This window comes from Aulonocara stuartgranti (assembly GCF_965226115.1).
Source record: "Aulonocara stuartgranti genome assembly, chromosome: 3".
Classification (NCBI taxonomy): Eukaryota; Metazoa; Chordata; class Actinopteri; order Cichliformes; family Cichlidae; genus Aulonocara; species Aulonocara stuartgranti.
Genome location: NC_138941.1, coordinates 13,680,217 through 13,701,214, shown reverse-complemented (window position 1 = coordinate 13,701,214; position 20,998 = coordinate 13,680,217). Strand labels below are relative to the sequence as shown.

The following is a 20,998-nucleotide window of genomic DNA, read 5'->3' as shown; positions in this document are numbered from 1 at the left end:
GAAGCTAGGGGAACCGGCGTCTTATTGTGGTGCAAACACTTTCTTCACGTGGCTTTGATGGATCCACGAAGGTCGTTCGGCTATCTTACAAGCTGTCGGTGTAGTAAGCAACACCTGGAAGGGCCCCTCCCACCTCGGAGCACTCCAGTTTTTCCGCTGGAGGACTTTAATCAGAATCCAATCACCGGGGTTCAACCTGCAAGAGACTGGAGATAGATCACTCGGCAGTTGATTGCTTAGTATCACTTCTTTATTCTCAAACAGTTTTGTCATCCATTCTGCCATCGTTGTTTCTGCAGGAAGCAGGGTGCTGGGGTTTAGCTGATTACACTTCTCTATAGTAATGTGTGAGTGTGAGAGCAGAATACCTACATAAGAGAGTTGTCTCCGAAAGCTTGAGTCAAAACTGCCTTCATGTACCCCGCTACTCCATCGACATGGAGAACAAAAGGTTCTTCATAGTCTGGTAATGCTAAGACGGTACATGTCTGCAATGCTATCTTTAAATCCATGAAAGCTTTTTCTGCTTCTAGGGTCCACTGTATTTTGTCTTTTAATGCTAGGTCTTTACCATAAATGAGGTTCTGTAGTGGCTGGGCCAGCAGTGCATACTCTGGAATCCAGCATCTACAGAAATTGCACAGACCTAAATAACTCATCATTTGTTGCTTAGTTATTTGGTTTTACTGCACTTTGGACTGCTGTCTTTCTGCTCTCTAGTAGGGTGCGGCCTTGGCCTGTTAGCTGATGTCCTAAATAGATGACTTTATCACTCCACAGTTGTAACTTGTGTTGTGATACTTTGTGGCCTTGTTCTGTCAGATGTTGCAGAACCGTCATTGTGTTTTCTTTACAATCATCTTGTGTATGGCCTGTAATCAATATGTCATCTACATACAGCAGAAATTTTCCTGGAGCAGGAAGAGAGAGCAAAGTGACATTGATTTCTTTAGAGCTTCTGCATACAGTGTTGGGCTATTTTGGTTTCACAGGCCTTCTGGCCCTGATGCTGACCTAACTATCAGAGTGTCATTAGAGAATCTCATTTTCACTTGAGGCATTTTTAAATACCTTCTAGTTTTTCAAAGAATTCACACATCTTACATATTTCAAACTTTGAAGTTTTTTGTTTTGTGTATATATATTTTTTTTCCTAAACTTTGCATTGTTCATAGCTCACAGTTCTAAAACTGGGTATTTGTAAATCATATGCATTTGTAAATCATATGCCTAATCACTATGTGTCACCGTAATCCACAAGTATTGGCACAAATTTGTTTCCAAACCAACAAAATAATCAAAAAACAAAAACATACATGAGTCAGGACACAAAAAGACAAAGAAAAATGCTGCCAGAAACAAAGCAGAAGTGTGAGGGGAAACTGAGCTCACAGACAGCTGCATGTGTTGGCTTTTAATAGCATGCAGCCTCTGCTCTAAAAAAACCAATAAATAAAAAATAAAAGAAAATGTGTAACATGCTCATCAACTTAGCGGTGTCCACACATTTAATTCAGCTTCATAATCCTGTAGGTTTAGTTATTTTCTACAGGGTTTGGCTTATTAGTTGTTATTATAGATGTGCTCCACATCTCAGTAATATTTATCTAGGATAAATGACAGGTTTTCAAGCAGGTTAAGTGCCTCTATGCACCTAATTGGTTTAGATATTGCTTTTATTTTCTTCATCTCATATTTCATTATACTGAGTTTGAGGAAACCTTTAAGCTTGATGCAGACTACTTCATAACAATTGTCCATCTCACATCATACTGGCTAAGATACTTCTTGTCAATATTAATATTATATTTTTTATTAATTATTATCATCTTTTTCTCTCTATATAATAACAATAGTATATCACAATATTTTATTAGTGTATATCACTATACTACTACTGAGCCAATTTAATAGTTAGGATCATCTTACTCGGCAAACAGATAATTTATAGTTCATCCAATCTGTACAAATTTGCTTTTTCTCTGAACAGGTTTGTGCCTACTTTTAGACTGGTCTTCTGTTTGCCTCATCTCAGATCCAACCTTCAGATTATTATATTTTATTTTGTATCCATCAGGGACTGTGAGTGAGCTGCAGTCTCACCCACTTCCAGGATGGAAACATTTCTCTTTTCACACATTTTCCTTGGCTGTACAATGACACAGCCTTAATCTACCTTATGCATCTCTCTTTTTGCGAAGCGGTTTTTAAAGCATTTATTGAATCAGGGTTGCATTTGCCTTGCCAAGCTGGACAATATATTTTATGTGGATTTCTCCACCTTTTTGCACTGATTACTCCTGCATTTGAACAGTTTTTTTTTTCTAACCACTCTTCATCTGCTGTTAATTTTACTTTAGCTTTAGAATTACCCATTTTGAACTAATTACGTCAGAACTGTGACACTGTCTCTGGTATGATGAAGCGGGCAGGTTATCAATAACAGGCTTCTACTCTCCCACTATTTGAGAGAGCGGTTATTGATTTTACGTGATGACGCACAACCTTATCTCCACTCCAACCAGTTTGTGAGTGTACACAGGAAAACAGTTTGAGAAGCGGTTCGACCGCGTATTGGGTCGTAAATGACAACTCACTCCTCTTAGTTAACACAATTAGAGCGCGCTTTTATAATTTTTACTGAGATTTTCCGTATTTTCGTTGTGCAACCTTCTACCTGTTCCGTTGCAGCCACTCCCAGAGCGACCGGAACTCGTTCCGTTCAGCTGCTACCCAGAGCAACCGGAACTTTTAATAGCGATTTCTAGAATCTCGCTCTTGCCTGTCGTCTCTAAGTCCCTCTTGGACTGAGATCTGTCGGCGCTAACCAGGTTTACACACTATTTTAAAGGAAAATCTCAATATCAACGTATTTTAGCGCTTGATGGAGTGCAGTGTTTCATATTCACCTTACTGTGGCGCTGCGTTTTGGATTCGGTTCATCTGGTCCTGGCGCCGTGGGGCCTGTATAAGACGCTGACCGGAGATCGAATGGTCCCGGTTTTTCTCCTTTACTGTGCACAGGTTTTTTCCAGCGCAGGCAACACGACGTCAGGATCCGATGAAAACCGTCTGTGGACAACTAGACGTTAAAAATAACAGTCAGTTCTCCGGCTCGGAGGACCAATTAAATGTCAGGGGTTAAGACATTTGTTCACAAGTAAGAGAAATAAGACACTGCAGACCGACTCAGAGAGTTTTAAGACATGCGCATGGGTGTGTGCCTCTCAGCAAAATCACACACACTCAGCGCAGGCTGGTTGCTTTATTTATAAGGCAAAATGGGTTACATAGTACTTCCTCTTTTAACCGAAAGGGAAAAGGCCAGACATTACCTAAGCTTATCTGACCTCTGCACACAAACTAAGAATAAAAACATAGAAGTATATCACACTTATCTGACATCACACACACTGGGTTAAAGAATACATACTTGTATACTTGTCAAACATCTCAGACACTAAAGTAAGGAATGCATTATGTTCTCTTTAACAATAAACTTGGTTATGTGAAAATATATGAACACTCGATTATAAGGCACACTTGATTATACTTGATTTCATAAAAATCCTCTCACAATGAACAAGATTGTTTTTAATTTTCATTGTAAGTGGGCTAAAGCAGTTAATTAAAAGTAGTCTAACATAAATGTAAATGCTGTAATTTGATTACTTTAATAAACCATGTAACTTGGATGGATAAGATGCTGGCGTGACCACAGTGCACACGTCTGCTGTTGATCACAGTGGTCCAAGGGATGCTCAGGGAGTTTGTGTGTTCGCTCAGTGTAAGGAAGAGGACTCCTTACTATATTTATTTATATTATCTGTATAGCACTTTAGAGCACACATTTCACTTTATTAAAAGCACCTTATCAAGCACTTTATTTAGCATTGCACTTTAAGCATGAATTTGCACACAAGAAGTTTAAATATTTATTGACTATTTATTGGGAATTTTAAAATCAGTTGGTAGCCTTATTTCAGATCCTGCACAGCTGCTCCTCATCAAGGAATGTGGTGGTTGTCTGTCAGGAGAGAAGAATGGTGATTGAGATTGTGATTAAGGTTTACCAGTAAGGAAAACTAATGCAAATGTGTGTGTGAAATCTAGGAATAAAAGTGGTGCAAATAAGTGTTTGTAAGATATGATTACTCACCTTTCTTGCCTGTGTCCTCTTCAAGGTGTTTGGGCAAATGTTTCCCCAGGGGTCCAGACACCATTTAAAGGTTCCGGGAGAGACCATTGGTAAAGAGAGTGTGGTGAATCTTTCTGTGCTTGGGTTTCTGGGTTTTTATAATATGGGGTTTGGTGTTAGATTGAAGTGTGAAATATTTATTAATATGTAAATGTGAAATGTATTTATGTATTTATTTATTCTAATTGATATATTGTATCCCAGCCAACATGTATATATGGGCCCCACCTGGTTTTTGCTCGGGCTGGATGGGTACCATGTGGGCATGGTCTCAAACTGGGCTTTTTGTATGGGGCCTACTTGGGTTCTTCACATTAAACCCATATGGGCCATCCCAAGTGAGCACTTTTAGTAGGTCCTAGCTGGGTCAAACATGGGAAACACTTAACTTGGTCCAAAATGGGAAACACATGTAGGACCCACTTGGGTTTTCCACCTGGGATAGACATGGGCAAACACAGTCATTTAAGGATAGGCTGTTGTTGTGTGCCCCAGGTGGGGCAAAGTTAGGTAATCAATATATGTTTTAGTATCGATGACACAGGTGGGGACCACCTGGTCGAACTACATGGGTCACACATGGGCAAATGCAAGTCAGACCCTACATTGAGCATTGAGAACCAATTTCAGCTCCAGAAGTGTGTGCTGAACCACATCAAAACTTTCTGCAAAGATTCTATTGCCTTTTCAAGGTTTGAGCCAAAGGAATAAATAACTCTCTTTTATAACCTGCAGACGGCACCCATGTGGTACCATTCTCTAACAAATCACCCTAACTTTAACACATTTGGCACAACCTCAGTCTATCACTTTTGCTACCCTTACATACAGTCAGATGTTCTTTACCCTTCATTTTTGACCCTCTCAGTATTTAGCCTTGGCTGGCAAATGTACTCAAAGTCCACACTGAGACCTCAAGATGTTATGTGTTATCAGACACTACAACCCAGCTGTCAAGTGAGACTATAGGAACTTTGGTGTTTTTGAACATTCAATGTTACTCAAAACACTCTGCACACTATTCCAAATAACTGGTTACTTTTTAATTTTAGATTTCATTTTAAGTACTTAATGTGAACTTTCAGCACTCTGCATGGTAGGCTGCATGGTGAGGATCAGATAAGATAAAATAAGGACTTCATAATTCTTCTTAGGTAAATTCACTTGTCACAGCAGTAATAATAAGTGATTAAAACGGACACAAGAGTAGAAAAAAAGAAAAGCAAAAAATACAAATAAAAAACCCAAGATAAAAGTGAATTACACAGACAAAATCCAGATTTGGCATTTGCAAATTAAAGATTACTGGTTGTTCAAACAATTAAGACTATTTACTTGAGCAAACATGCAGTTGAGGATTTTTAGTAGATCAGACACACTCTACTGTATTAGAGAAAAGACAGTTAGCTACATGGAAGATGGAAGTTTTGGTTAATCAGATCCAGTAAAGCTCCTGAAGTATATTACCAATCTGTTAAAATGTTACTCTTCAAACTTGTGCCCTCAAATTATATAACCAGAAATAATTTATATTATCTTTGAACTAGTGGAAAGGAGAGGGAATGGGGTCTTTCAAGCAGTCACACTTCAACTGTGAAACTCCCTTGTCCTTATGGTGTATTGACACTATTGAAACTTTTCAAAAGCAGTCTAATGTTAGAAGAGCTTTTAGGTAAACTGTTATTCTTCTTCTTATCATTATTATATTTTTATTATGATGTTGATTTGGGTGACAATTTTTGATAAATATTATATATTAATTTTTTAAACATATTAACCATCCAGAAAAAGGAGTCAAGGAGGCGAAACAGTTTAAATAAAACAGTTTTATTGAAGTAAGTCAACTAAAAGAGACGTTATCACCATAAAACACCAACAAAACACAAACTCAGGCGTTGGTCAAATAAAGTAAAAAGTCAAAAGGAAAGCGCAGCTCACTGGCTGGAAACCACACTACACAGCTCACTAGCTGGAAACACCACAAGACACACAGCTCACTAGCTGGAAACACCACAAGACACACAGCTCACTAGCTGGAAACACCACAAGACACTCAGCTCACTAGCTGGAAACCACTCTACTGGCACTCTGGCCCAGAGCTCACCCTGCTCTGGGCTTAAATACCTTTAATTGCTGATGGGAGTCAGCTGTACAGGAGGGAAAGGTGGCATCTCAGGTAGGAGGTAGTGGGACACGCCCACACAGGCACCTTCAGGAGGAGAGAGAGACCCTGCTAGGGCCGTAACATATATTAAGCTTTTTTTTTTTGCTCTTTTTTTTTAAATTCTTTTTGCTAATAATGGACTCAATTTTATTATCAACTTCAAAGACCTATTAAACTTTTAAACCATTAAATCCAGGAAATTAGATGCCCGTAAATGTACAAGACCCTCTTTATGGCTTGTATCCCCAAATATTTAATAATCCTTTCTAAAAGTACACAAATTTTGTTCTTTTCAATTAAATAGTGCATGTTTAATGTATTCTTGAGCAGGTAAAAATTCCACTAAATTAGTTTTTGCATATTTTTAAGTATAATCAAATTTTTATAGTTTGCAAGTACTTTTAATTTGGAGATTTTGCCACTTGATTTGAAGTTTGGATAGTGCTTTAGTGTATAGTGGATAGTGTAATTTGTAAATGTTTTGAACTCATCTGGCTTCTTAATAATTTAATAAAAAATTAACAAGCCATGTGATAATTTGAAAACCACTAGGGACCACTTATTACTATGTCACCAATTTTTTACTTAAAGGAATTTAGGATTTATGTCTGTCAAGTCACTTGTTCTGGCATAAGTCACCATTTTGATATATCTTCCTGTGACTTTAAAGTCTGTCAGCTAGTTGGATACATTTTTGCACTGCTAGTGTTTGCTGCTTGAATTAGTCAGTTTATCATATAAACACATGCAGTGCCTTTCAAACTTTTAATTACACTGTTCATTTTGTGCGTTAGTAAGAGAATCTTTTATATTGAATTATCCTGGGAAAAAACAAAAATGTTTCTATTTTCTCATGCACTTTCTTTCATTTCCTTATCACGTTTAGATTCTTCAAGATCACAAGCACCATCTTTGACATGTAAGTAACTTTCATATTATTTGTATTACTTATTATTATTATTTTTGAAAAGTGATGGTCTTTGGGGCATCCTTTTTTTTTTTTTACTGGTATTCAATGTGTATGTATATGTGTGTGTGTATATATATATATATATATATATATATACACACACACACAGGTGTATATGATCAATTTTAAAATTTAACATTTATTTAAATTTCCATCTTTTATACTAACAATAATGCCAACAGTGTTCTCTTCACTTGTCCCACAACTCTGACAGTTTTGGTCCTCTGCTCTCCTCACAATTGGCTGATTTCCATCTGAGCTACTACTGTCAACTGCATTAAACTGATTTTACATCGCCTTGTTATTCTAATCTTTATCTGCGTTTTGGACTCCAAACATTCACACCTGCTGTTAGTAACCAGAGCTCACAAGAGTGTAAGGCGTGTTGTTCAATAAAGTGATCGATGTGTTCACTAGCTCATTTAAATAAACCGGTAACTTATTAAATCCATATTTTATAGGAAGTACATTACTGATAAAAGTGGTAATAAACACGGTAACCAATAAAAATTAAAATTTCCTGTTATAAAAAAAAAATACTGCTGTGAGCTCGGTTTTCTAACACCAGGTGTGAACATCTACAGCAGGGGTCACCAACACGGTGCCCGCGGGCACCAGGTCGCCCGCAAGGACCACATGAGTCGCCCGCGGGCCTGTTCTAAAAGTAGCTCACCATAACAACTTACCAGTAAGCTGCATCTATTTTTATTTTTTCTTGCTATTTTTTTTTATCACAATTGCATTGGTGTTAATTTGTTAGAGATAATATATATAAAAAAATGTTTATTATTAAATATTAGATCATGATCTAATATTTAGTGCTAGCTGGTCTCCACGGAAACAGTTGCCGTGAAGACCAGCAAAGGCAAAGGTGAGGAGATGAGGAAAACATGGCGGAAAAAAGGAAGAAAACATATAATTTTCACAGTGAATGGGAGGAAGAGTTCTTTTTTACCACTGTGAAAGATTCATGCGTGTGTCTCATTTGCGGGGCAACTGTGGCAACGGCAAAGCGGCACAACGTCGAGAGACATTTCCGAACGTGTCACACAAGCTACCATGCTAACTACCCAAAGGGCAGCACACTGCGAGCGGAAAAGGCCCGCGAATTAAAGGCAGGTTTGAGCAAACAGCAGTCTTTTTTCACGAGACCGGTGAAAAACTCTCAAAAAGCAACCGAAGCCTCATTTAGAGCTACACATTTCATGATTAAGAAAAAGAAGGCATTTTTAGACGGGGAGTAATTCAAAGAAGCAATGATGATAATTGCAAAAACTGTGCTTAAAGACGAGAAATATGGAAACGATGTAATCTCCACTCTGTCTGATGTCCAGCTGGGGGCAACTACAATTGTTAGAAGAGTGTCGGCTATGTCCGGGAACTTGGCCGATCAGTTGGATCAGGATGTGGCAAAGTGCAGTTGGTTTAGCATCCAGTGTGACGAGTCCGTCGACAGCAGCAGTACAGCACAGCTGATGGTCTTTATCCGGATGGTATTTGATGGTTTCTCCACAAAAGAAGAACTTCTGACACTACTGCCGCTAAAGACAACTACGAAGGGAGTTGACATCTATAACGCGGTGAAGGAGTTTTTCGCGAAGAAAAAGGTACCGTTGGAAAAGCTGGTATCAGTGACTACCGACGGGGCTCCTGCTATGATCGGCCGACATACGGGATTCATCGCTCACTGTAAAGGTGACACAGAGTCCTCAAACTTCATGCATTACCACTGCATCATTCACCAGCAGGCGTTATGCGCAAAGGTGATCGGCTTCGAGCACGTCATGACTCCCGTCGTGAAGATCATAAACAGCATCCGCTCCAGAGCTAAACAGCACAGAACATTCAAGGTGCTATTGGAGGAGCTGTCAGCTGAATATGGTGACCTGCTACTACATACGGAAATCCGATGGCTCAGCAGGGGACGGATTTTGCTTCGTTTTTTGTCACTTTTGGGTGAAATCAAGGAGTTCATGCAATTCAAAGGGGAAGACACATCTCTGCTGGAGGACACTGAGTGGACACTTGACCTTGCGTTTTTAACAGACATTACTGGGAAACTGAACCATTTGAACTGTGAGCTGCAAGGCAAAGGTAAGACTGTTGCTGACATGATAAGTGCTTTAAATGGATTTAAAGCCCAGATGAACATTTTCTCTGTGCATTTACAGAGAAAAAAGGTGCTGCACTTTCCCTCTGTGCAGATGGTGCTGAAAGACAATGCTTCTGCATCTGAGACTTTTGACAAAGTTGCAGAAAAGTACACTCAAGTCATAAACCGACTTGGTCAAGAGTTTGAGAACAGGTTTTGTGACCTTGATCAGCTTGAGCCATGTGTCTCATTTGTTTCCAATCCTTTCATGAATGTGGACACAACATGCATTGCTGAGCAACTAAGTTCAATGTTCAGCTTGGATGCTGGACAGGTGGAAATCGAAATTGTAACATTGCAAAATGACGTCCACCTCAAAGCCTATCTGGGTGCACCAAACTTTTGGTGCCTTGTTGACACAGAAAAGTACAGTGGTGTGTGCACAGCAGCTATGAAGGATGCCAGCCTGTTTGGTTCAACCTATCTTTGTGAATCAGCCTTTTCTGACATGAACTTCATCAAGAACAAACACAGAACACGCCTCTCCGATGCACATCTGCAAGACTCAGAGTTGCAGTGTCAAGTTATACCCCAGATTACAACACACTGGTGAACAGCATGCAATGCCAGGTTTCCCACTAACAGACGAAGAAAGCCATATTAGATGTTCTCAGTGGCAACATTACAGTGTCATGTCAAAGTTGAATTTAATTATTGAAAAACAAATGTGTTTGTTAAGTGTAACATGTGACAATTTGCTTTAAAATGCTGACAATTTGGTGAAAAGTTCTGTAAAATTTGAAAGTTGATTTTTTTTGTATGTTACATACATACAAAAATAATGTATGTAACACTGCATGATTTGTTAAAATTTGTTAGTGGTAAGTGAAAATGTTGTAGAAGTGATCACTTCAAAATGTAAATACTTGCAGAGATATATAGAAATAAAGCGTTGCATATTGATATTTATGTTTCCTACCTTGTTTCCTACTTGCATTCTTTATAATTATGGTGAAAAATAATTAACATAATTAGTGTCCGTACATAGATGAATATCATTAATTATTAATGATAACACATAATTAAGTTAAACTGAGGAAATTTGTTATTTGAGAAGTGTGTGTCAAACTGGTAGCCCTTCACATTAATCGGTACCCAATAAGTAGCTCTCACTTTCAAAAAGGTTGGTGACCCCTGATCTACAGTCTTTAAGTGCTGGTAAAGATTTAAAAATAAAAGCATTCAATAACATACCATTAAACACTAAATTAGTTTGATGGTGTTGACTGCAGCAGCTCAGTGTTAATCAGCTCATGGTGATGGGAGCAGATGAGCGTTTTTCATCATGGTTGTTAGTGATGTGTTGGTCAAAATGAAACGGCTCTTTGAAGTGAATGACACAAGCATGTGTTTTTTTTTCCCTCACTCTCGCACTTTTTCCCCCGCCTCACTCCGCAGCAAGCCTAGTGCTTTGTGCTGGGAAGAGGGGGGAGGGGCGGTAGTTACACACGCAGTAGCACAGGAACAGAGCGGGAGGGAGAGAGACAGAAAGAGAGCCAGGGACAACAACGTCACATTACAAAGGTATAGTGATCATGCACAACTATTTTCAATTGCAGATGATAAAGGACTCAGAAAGTTTATTCATGCAGGCCCATATGACAGAGAATATGCATGTTCTTTTTGTTTTCATATTATAATTTATATTTGTGTTGTGGTTTGTAGTGTTTTGTGTTGTTTCACTTTAAATTTGTTTAAAAGGAAAAAGCTGAAAATTTAAATAGTTAAAAGTTGAAATGTGACTAGTTGTTTTTTGTATTATATGATTTATTTATTACATTTTATGTGGAGAGAATAAATAAAAGTATATTTACGGTGCCCGATAGAGACAAAGCACGTACAAACCCCAAAACACGTAAAAACTCTATAGCATGTACAAAACTCAACAGAAGTGCTCCAGAATGCTAGGCACAGCGTTGAGCTTTTGTTACCTAGTGGCTACACAAGCTAGGAAGTACCAACGACCGGATTTGGTGTGTGGTAGTAACAGGTAAATGAACAGTTTTTGGAATTTTTTATGAATATATATGAGTGCTTGTGTATAAATACACAAACAATACACATATGATTTCAATTGTGTAAATTAAGTGATCTAGATAGCTCTGTTTTGGAAGTTCAGTTAATGCTAGAAATGGGTTTTGTAGTTTGTACATGCTTTGTCTCTAGGGGCCACCATATACATTTATATATAAACATATATAAATAAAACCATGTTTCTTTTTTTACGTTAGTAATTCCTTTTGTGCATAATTTTATATTGTTGTTAATAATAAATTAATTAAAGCAACAAAACAACCTGAAGAGCCAGTTGCGAGCCGAAAGAGCCGGCTTTCTAAAAAGAGACGAAAATCCCATCACTAGTTGTGTAATATGCTGGTATTGATATGATCAAAAATGAACTTAGTTGTTTTGTATTCTATAGAAATTGTACATCTAATTATTAACAAGGCTTTCTGCTGATGTTATCAATTAAAAATTTATTGTTTTATTTTTAAGGAACAACTTTTTAGTATGCAATCAGTCCATGCTGTACAGGACAGATTTGTAAACTGTGCATACAAAAATAGACTTTTTTTTTTTTAAACGTATGTTTATTTGTTTTTTCAACAGTATCAACACCAACATAAAATGAACGTATGGCAGTCATTAAAATAATAATAATAATAATAACAACACTAATAATAATAAAAATAATAATAATAGTAATAGTAATAACGATAATTGAAGTGTTAGTCCTAAAAGGTTCCAAATAAATGCATAGTTAATAAATTAAAATTAAACCATACAAATAAATACAATTAAAAAATAAAATAAAAAATAAAAAATAAATCATAATATAGGTTACATAGTATATTCCCAACAGCAAGTCAGACATTATTCATTATCTAGTTGTCTTATTCACTCACCCCCCCCCCCCCCCCATCCCCACTCCTCAGTAGATCCAAAAATATCTTCCAGATGTTGTAAAATTCAGAAGCCCTCTTTCTAACAATATAGGTCAGTTTCTCAAGAGCTAAACTCGATGTTAAGTTATTTAACCAGTGGTTAAAAGAGGGGCAACCAACATTCTTCCAGCATAAGGCGATACAGCGTTTGGCCTGTAGCAAACAAAGATCGACCATTTTTCTTTCCTCACAAGACAGAGTACAGTCATCTGGATACAAGCCTAAAATGCATAACTTAGGGCAAAGCGGTACAGGAGAAGTTGTGATCTGAGAGATATATTTTAACACAGAGCTCCAAAATTTTTGGATCTCTTCACATTTCCACAGGCAGTGATATAGTGTGCCCTGATGTCTATTACACTTATAGCATAGATCAATTATATTAGGATCAAATTTATTTAATTGTACAGGGGATATGTATGTTCGCATTATCCAATTAAACTGTATCATTCTCAAACGAGTGTTTGAGTGTGTGTTTTTGAACATATTTTACCCCATTCAGTATATGAAATATCTTCTTGTAAGTCACTAATCCACTCCCGTCTTTTACTATCAGAGTTATCCTTATGGTTTTCAATTAACAGGCTATAAAACTGGGACACCAGTCTTTTACCAAAACAGTTTTTTGTAACATGAGTTTCTAGGATGGAGAGTGGGGGTTGGTGCACTGAATTGTTTAAGTGTGCCAGAATAAAACTTCTAAGTTGCAGATACTTAAAAAAGTGTTTCTGCGGTAAATCAAACTTTGCCCTTAATTCACTGAATGACATTAGAGAATATTCCTCATATACGTCCTGTAGTTTCGCAATGCCCTTGTTCAGCCAAGCTTTAAAGCCCATGTCATTCTTAGCCGGGGCAAAGAGTTCATTACCCCAAATTGGGGAGAAACAGGACAACCCAGAAGAGTCATTCAACATTTTTTGTACTTCATGGCAAACAACAACAGTGTTTCTTACAAAGGGATTAGTAGTAATTTTCTTTAAAGTTTTAAAGGGTGCTGAGTATAAATAGCTATTTAACGACAGACCCTTTGAGGACATTCTTTCAGTTGCTAACCAGGGAAGGGAAATATCGTTTGAAAACCAAAACATAGTGGTCCTCAGCTGAGCAGCCCAATAGTACCATTTTAAATTTGGAAACTGTAGTCCTCCCCTATCATATGGTAAATACAAGAGGGAGAGTCTGAGTCTTGGCTTCCTATTGTTCCAGATGAAATTAGAAAGAAGCTTTCTGGTCTTGGAAAAAAAAGAAGGAGGAGGGGCCAGCGGAATTGACTGAAAGATATATAGGAATTTAGGTAATATAGTCATCTTTACTATGTTTATTCTTCCCAGTAAAGAAAGAGGCAATGATATTAATCTAGTGATCTCATCCGACAACCCTACCACCAGGGGCTCATAATTGGCTGAGCTAAGATTGCTTATCGTTGGGGTTACTCTGATGCCTAAATATTTGAATCCCTCTGCGGCATTCACAAATGGGTGGGATACAACTGGTTTCAACCTCTCGTTCATATTTAAAAACATAATGGATGATTTTTCTTCGTTCACTTTGAACCCAGAGAAACTGCTAAATTGATCGAATAGCTTCAGGAGAGATGGTATTGATTCTGCAAGGTGTGATAGAAACACAACAGTATCGTCAGCGTACATTGCAATTTTGTGCAGCATCTCCCCGATTTTAATACCATGGATCGAGGGATGTGATCTAATTGCTATCGCTAAAGGTTCCATGGCTAGTACAAAAAGCAGAGGTGAAATCGGAGACCCTTGCCTGGTGCCTCGAGATAGCTCAAAAGGACTAGAGATGAGATTATTGGTAGATACCATTGCAACCGAATCAGCAAGTAAAATTTCAATCCATCGGCGGAAGTGATCACCAAATCCAAAACGCTTAAGCACCTCAATTAGATAGGGCCATTCAACTCGATCGAACGCCTTCTCCGCGTCGAGTGATAGTATTGCAGTATCAGGTAACTCTTCACATTCGTGGATTATATTGAGAACTCTCCTCACATTGTGGAACCCCTGGCGATTTTGAACGAAACCATTTTGATCTCCGTGTATAATGGCTGGAAGAGCCCTCTCCAGCCTCATAGCCAAAGCCTTAGCTATGATTTTGGAGTCAGAATTTAACAGCGATATGGGTCTGTAAGAACCGCTTTTGGCTGGCGCTTTGTTCGGTTTTAGAATGAGAGTGATCAGGGAACTACGAAATGTAGCAGGGAGGCGACCTGTTTCATAGGATTCCAAATAAACATCTAATAATGGGGGAATTAATTTTGCTTTAAATAGCTTGTAAATGTCTATCGGAAGCCCATCAGGACCCGAAGCCTTACCACCTCTCATGTTCGTAATTGCATCAGAAACGTCATTGAAATTTATTTCTCTCTCCAATTCATTTTTCACAACCTCAGAAATACAGGGAAAGATCAATCTATCCAAGAAAGCATTTTGGCTTACCAGGTCCAGTGGGCTGTCAGATTTATATAGGGTTTTATAATACGAGACAAAGGTGTTATTAATTTCTGTGGGATCTGTAGATAATTCCCCTTGATCGTTCCTAATTATATTAATGGCTCTGTCAGATTCAAGTTTCTTTATCTGCCAAGCTTTTTTTTAAAAAGCCCAGAAATGCGCCGTATTTGTAGTCTACCCGGCTTTTCACCCTGATCATAAAACGTCTGTTTCAATCTTATTAAACCATCTTCAGCTTTAAGCATAGACAGCTCCTCATATTTAGCTTTAAGGGTCAATAAGTCCTGTTTTTTCTGTGTTGAATCATCTATGTTAACTTCTCTCTCTAATTCTCTAATTTTATTGTCTAATTCGTTCATTGTCTGTTTGAATTTGTTAAATTTAGAACTGGTGAAACTTATCATTTGTCCTCTAATATATGCCTTAAAAGCTTCCCACCTAACGGCTGCAGTTGTTTGAATTGTATTAATTGAGAAGTAGAGATCAATGTGTTCTCCTACAAATTTCATAAAGTCAGAATCATGTATCCATTTAGGGTGCAAGCGCCACTTGTTTGAGCGGCTATTCACTTGTTCTACCTCATAAAATAGTGAGGTTGGGGCATGATCTGACAACACAATGCGTCATATATACACTTAGTTATATTGGGTAGCAAAGATGAGGAAATTAAAAAATAATCTATTCGGGAGTGGGATTTAAATACTGCTGAATAGCATGAGAATTCCCTTTTATTGGGGTTTTGAATTCTCCATGGATCACAGAGGTTCAGATCTTTCAAATATTTTTTTTCTTGTTTGAGAGTGTGAAGTGTCTATCCCTGATGAGCGGTCAAGCTTCGGGTCCAGAGTGCAATTTAAGTCACCTGCCAATATTATCCTACCAGGAAGGGTAGCTATCAATAGAAATAAATTCTCAAAAAATGAAGGGTTATCATCATTAGGGCCATAAACATTAACTAAATTGAAATTCTCTTTCAAGAGAGTTCCTTGAACCACCAAAAATCTGCCAGCTTTATCATAAATAGTGTTATTTACTTGGAAAGGCACTGAATTATGAATTAACACCATAACCCCTCTCGCGTGCGAAGGGCAACAGGACGCTAGCACTTTGCCTGGCCATCTCCTACGTACTTTCACCAGATCCTCTCTGAGTAAATGGGTCTCTTGGATAAACGCTATTGATGACTCAAGTTGTTTAAGCCTGGTAATAACCTGTTTTAGTTTAACCACTTTTACCATTCCTCTCACATTCCAAGAAGTAAATTTAAAAGTCTTATATGAAGTCATCTATTCTTCTTAATACAACAGATTGTGCAACATAGTATCTTCATTTGGTTGTTGGTAAACCTTTCAGTATCTCTAACTGTTGTGCTGGGAGTAAACCAGTAAAAAGCAACACGTTGTGAAAAATACAAAAACACAAAGAAATAATACAAAATCTGCCATAAATGAACCCCCTTAGCTGTCAACCTGAACCGGACAGCCCCTCGCCCTCCCCCGCCCTCCCCCTGACCTTGGGGTGCAGTTAAGTGCACACGCTGATCCAATGTAAACAAGGGAGCAGCTAGACCAAACCGAGCTGACATGGTCAAACAAAACAAAACCACCTGGACAATTGCGTCTCCTGACGAAAATGTATATCCTACATGAACAAGTATGTATACAATGATCATTACAAACTTTCTTGTAGCATAACTCTCATCCCGGAGAGCCGACTGTATGTCGAACAACCAGTACTCCAAGACACAAATGAAAGCCCAATCAACGAGCGGGCGTGGCTAGTTATCTATAAGGGATAAATAAAATGTCCAATACAACTGAGGAGAACGAAGGAACGGTAAACCAAAGTAAATACAAAAAAGAAAAATACTCTCCCCAAAAAATTCAACAGTAAGGATGAGCGATATTGATCATTAAATCCAACAATTTCAAACTACAGTTGTTATGGGCAGATAGTGAAGGATTCGGCAGTCCCCATCAGATATTCTGCTAGTCCTCTGTATTCTGCAAACCTCGGATGAACTTTTCCGCATCTGCTGGGGTCTCAAAGACATGCGTATGACCACCAGATGACACTCGTAGCTTCGCCGGATAAATTAATCCGTAACGTACGTTCATCGCCCTGAGCTGCTGTTTCACCCGGTCGAAGCCCCTCCTCCGTCGGTGGAGATCTGTAGAAAGATCCGGGAAGAACATGACCTCTTGACCCCCGCAGATAACTTTCCCTTTGGCCATAGCCGCCCGCATCACCCGAACCTTGTCTTGGAAGTTTAAAAACTTCACGATGAGGACTCTCGGTGAGGGTGGTCGGTTGGGTTGCGTCTGGCCGGGCAACCGGTGAGCTCTTTCGATGAGAGGTTGTCTCGGGAATGTTGCTGGTCCCAGCGCTTCGGGGAGCCACTTCTCTAGGAAAGCCACCGCGTCATGTCCTTCTATTTTCTCCGGCACATTAACTAGTCGTAGGTTGGAACGACGAGAGCGATTTTCGAGGTCCTCGAGTTTGTTCGTGAGGAGAGTCACTTGTTTAACTAGCGCATCTATCTTGCCTTTCTCTGAGTTAATGGCGTCCTCCACGCTGCTAATGCGCATCTCTGCCCCATCCATGCGCACCGAAAAGTCCTGCACGTCTCTTTTAACATCTTGGATCGCTGACAGGACCACATCAAGTTTTGTGGAAAAGTCATTTCTGATTCCGTCGAGTATTTGAATAACATCCATGTTATGGGCCATTCCAGTACTCACGTCCAGGAGACTCCCAGGGCTAGCATCACCCGCAGAGTTAGCTTGACTGCTAGCATCAGAGACGTCATCTCCCTCACTCAGAGAAGAGTGTGCCTTAGATTTACTTTGTGCTTTCTTAGCCGGCATAATGTCGCGGATACACGATAATAACTCGTTACAAGCAATAGTTATCACTGTTCACGCAGTTAAAGGACAGTTTTCAGGAACTTACTAAAATATCGCCAGGAGCTCACAAAAATACGTGTGCCTAGTTCAGCGCCATAACCACGCCCCCCAAAATAGACTATTTTACAAAATTGCTCTTTCAACAAATGTAAATCACAGCAGATTTTTTTTGTTGTAGGTGCACTGTCACAACTAGAAATGTGGGAGGAAGTCCTCAAAATTGAAGGCAGAACAGGAAAATACATGGAAATAACAATTTTCCTTTAAGCACATCAGTAAAGGTCGATCCAGATACTTGATAACTGTTGGTATAGGTATGACATGAATTTGAATCTCCATTATCACAGGTTTTAATTGGGAGGCAACATGCAGATATACAGGAGGATTATAAACAGCAATTCCTATTGCATACAACTGTTTTAGAAAATACCAACAACACTGTTAATTTATCACTTGCATTTATCACTTTACAGTGTGGATGGAGGGAAAATCCATCTGGCTCCACTCTGGCTGAATTGGTGCTACAAACAACTCTGCGCTCGGCTTTCCTGGCTGTGTGTGGATTTAAACTTACACATCCAAATTTTGACCCTATTTTTCTTTTTTTTAGCTGATTGGTCAATTTCATGTCAATCACCAATTAAACAATCCAATCAGAGAACATCTCCAGAAGTTGATTCTGTTCATCTGGACGTAGCATTTTCAGTGGGAGAAAATGCTGCAAGCGCTACGTCCAGATGAAGAGAATCAACTTTTGGAGATTTACTTACCTGGATGATTGAGCATGCATCAAGGCAATCAGAGAACAGATAAGTTTGGCTGTTGGAGGGCTGCATTACGGAGCTTCAAGTCATGGAAGAATAAATTCCCTTTTACATACCAGAGCAGCATTTTTCTTCATTAGCTCGAAGTAAAACAGTCTGTGCGTGTCAGAGTTCAGTGGTTTTTGTGTCACCGGGCTTATGTGTAAAAATCTGGCCAGGGACCATCACATTACACTGCTATCATATTTTTCTGTTGCTATCATGTTTCTTTTCTGAGATGTTGTTACTTTTATGACAGATGTAACGAGAAATCTTCCAGAAAGTTACATTTTTTTATGGTAATGGTAAATGGCCTGCATTTGTATAGCGCTTTTCTAGTCCCTAAGGACCCCAAAGCGCTTCACACTACATTCAGTCATTCACCCATTCACGCACACATTCACACACTGGTGATGGCAGCTACATTGTAGCCACAGCCACCCTGGGGCGCACTGACAGAGGCGAGGCTGCCGGACACTGGCGCCACCGCGCCCTCTGACCACCACCAGTAGGCAAACATGGGGTTAGTATCTTGCTCAAGGATATTTGGCACGCAGCCAGGAGGCTGCCTGGGATCGAACCACCGACCTTCTGATTAGTGGCTGACCTGCTCTGCCACCTGAGCTACAGCCACCCCTTATTCTAATATTCTAATCAAATATTTGATTCTGATAACAGATAAAGATTTTTTTTTAACTTTTGTTCTGCTATTTCATAGTTTATACAAATTTTGGCCAATTCCTATTTATTTTATCCCTTTAGCCCCCAAAAAGTCGCCAGCGACATGTTTTTCCAAACCTGTCTCATCAAACCTGAGCTCTGCCAGGGGCCCAACACGCCTGGACATTTAGAAGAAAGGAGATGTCCGAAAATAAACCACAGGGTCAAATACTTGATTTTTTTCAGTGTTTTAGAGTTATTAATTTGAATTGACTAATTTAAATATTTTATTCATGTACATTTTGATTGCCTTTAGTAAAAATGGCAAAATTTCATTTTTTTCCCCCCTGTTATTAACCCTTGATTACATTCATATAGTATACAGTAGAGGAAAAAACCTACCAGACCTACCAGTTATCCTGCGTAATATTATTGGGGATAAGGGTTAAGGAACCGCAATTGATTTTTTTTAGTTTAGCTTGTGTTTACTACCATATTTTTTTTATTATCACCACACAGTAAACATTAAGTAATATGTAAAGCGTCCATTTATCCTCCATTCCGGTCCATTATCTTAAACTTAGGCTGTTGCCCCTCAACCCAATCCGGTACTAAGTATAGAGGCCCAGACTTCGCTCTCTCCAGGCACTTGGCCCAGCTCTTCCGGGGGAATCCCAAGGCATTTCCAGGCCAGCCGAAAAACATAGTCCCTCCAGCATGTCCTGGGTGTTCTGGGTCTCTTCCTGGTGGGACGTGCCCAAAACACGTCACCAGGGAGGCATCCTAACCAGATGCCAGTATCTAATCTGTCCTTTTTGTATGTTCCCCTCAGGTTGCCATGGTAGCAGATACAGGGGAAACAAGTGTAGACGATGCCACAAGAAGGATGATGAAATTCCTCATATCACCTGAGCTGGCTGTGGAGTACAACATGCTTGGCCGACATGGGAAAAAAAAGTTCAGAGATTTGCGTCTTTTTAATGTTGTGTATGGTAAGTTAGTTTCACTTGAGACACTTGAACTTTAGAAAACTAAACTTTTTTAATAAAGTGTTTGAAAGTGTAATTGAGAATGGTTATCATGCAATTTGTATATATTTTTTGAGGCAATAAAGTGAAATGAACATTGTTCTTTGCAAATCATCACCAAATGAAGTAAGCTAAGATTAACTTTACTTTGGCTTGCCCATTTTTCTTCTTCTTCATTTGCAGAGGCACTGAAGAATTATTTAACATCAAAAGTCAACTTCAAGAAGCAGAGAAGGCTCTGTCAAAGTGGTTCACTGGAGCTAAAGACAGAGGAGGACCGAGGGCTGCAAGGGTACAAAATAGACTTACGACTCTGTAAAAATGCAAAACAAGAAACCCTGTTGATTCAAGATAAGCTTTTGAGTTTTCCATCTGACTTTTTCCCCATGTTGCTACAGTTCCAAATATCTAAGGAATTTTGCTGTAGTTTGACATTTCTAGTTTTTAAACGTTTACGCACTTTGGAATACAGTTACGTAAAGTCACAGTTGTTGGACAAAATAAATGTGAAAAATGTTGTTTTGTGTACCCTCGTGATTTTTGAAATGGTTTTATTTACAAATTAGATTTTGTTTGCGGTCAGCTTTAATATATTTGGTGTCTTTGTGTCACAGAACCCGTATTAGCTGTCTAAAAAATTGATTTTGTGACTGTTTTACTACATGGGGCCCACTCAGTGCCAGAACTTAGTCAAT

The 20,998-nt window shown here is 38.8% G+C and overlaps 1 long non-coding RNA gene across 1 annotated transcript; it reads left to right on the top strand.

Annotated features, from left to right (window-relative positions):
- Positions 1 to 7,208: 7,208 nt before the first annotated feature.
- Positions 7,209 to 20,784, top strand: LOC309704065. Its single transcript, XR_014276139.1, has 3 exons — positions 7,209 to 7,281; positions 20,108 to 20,267; positions 20,487 to 20,784. It is a non-coding gene; the product is annotated as an uncharacterized lncRNA (long non-coding RNA).
- The last annotated feature ends 214 nt before the right edge of the window (positions 20,785 to 20,998 follow it).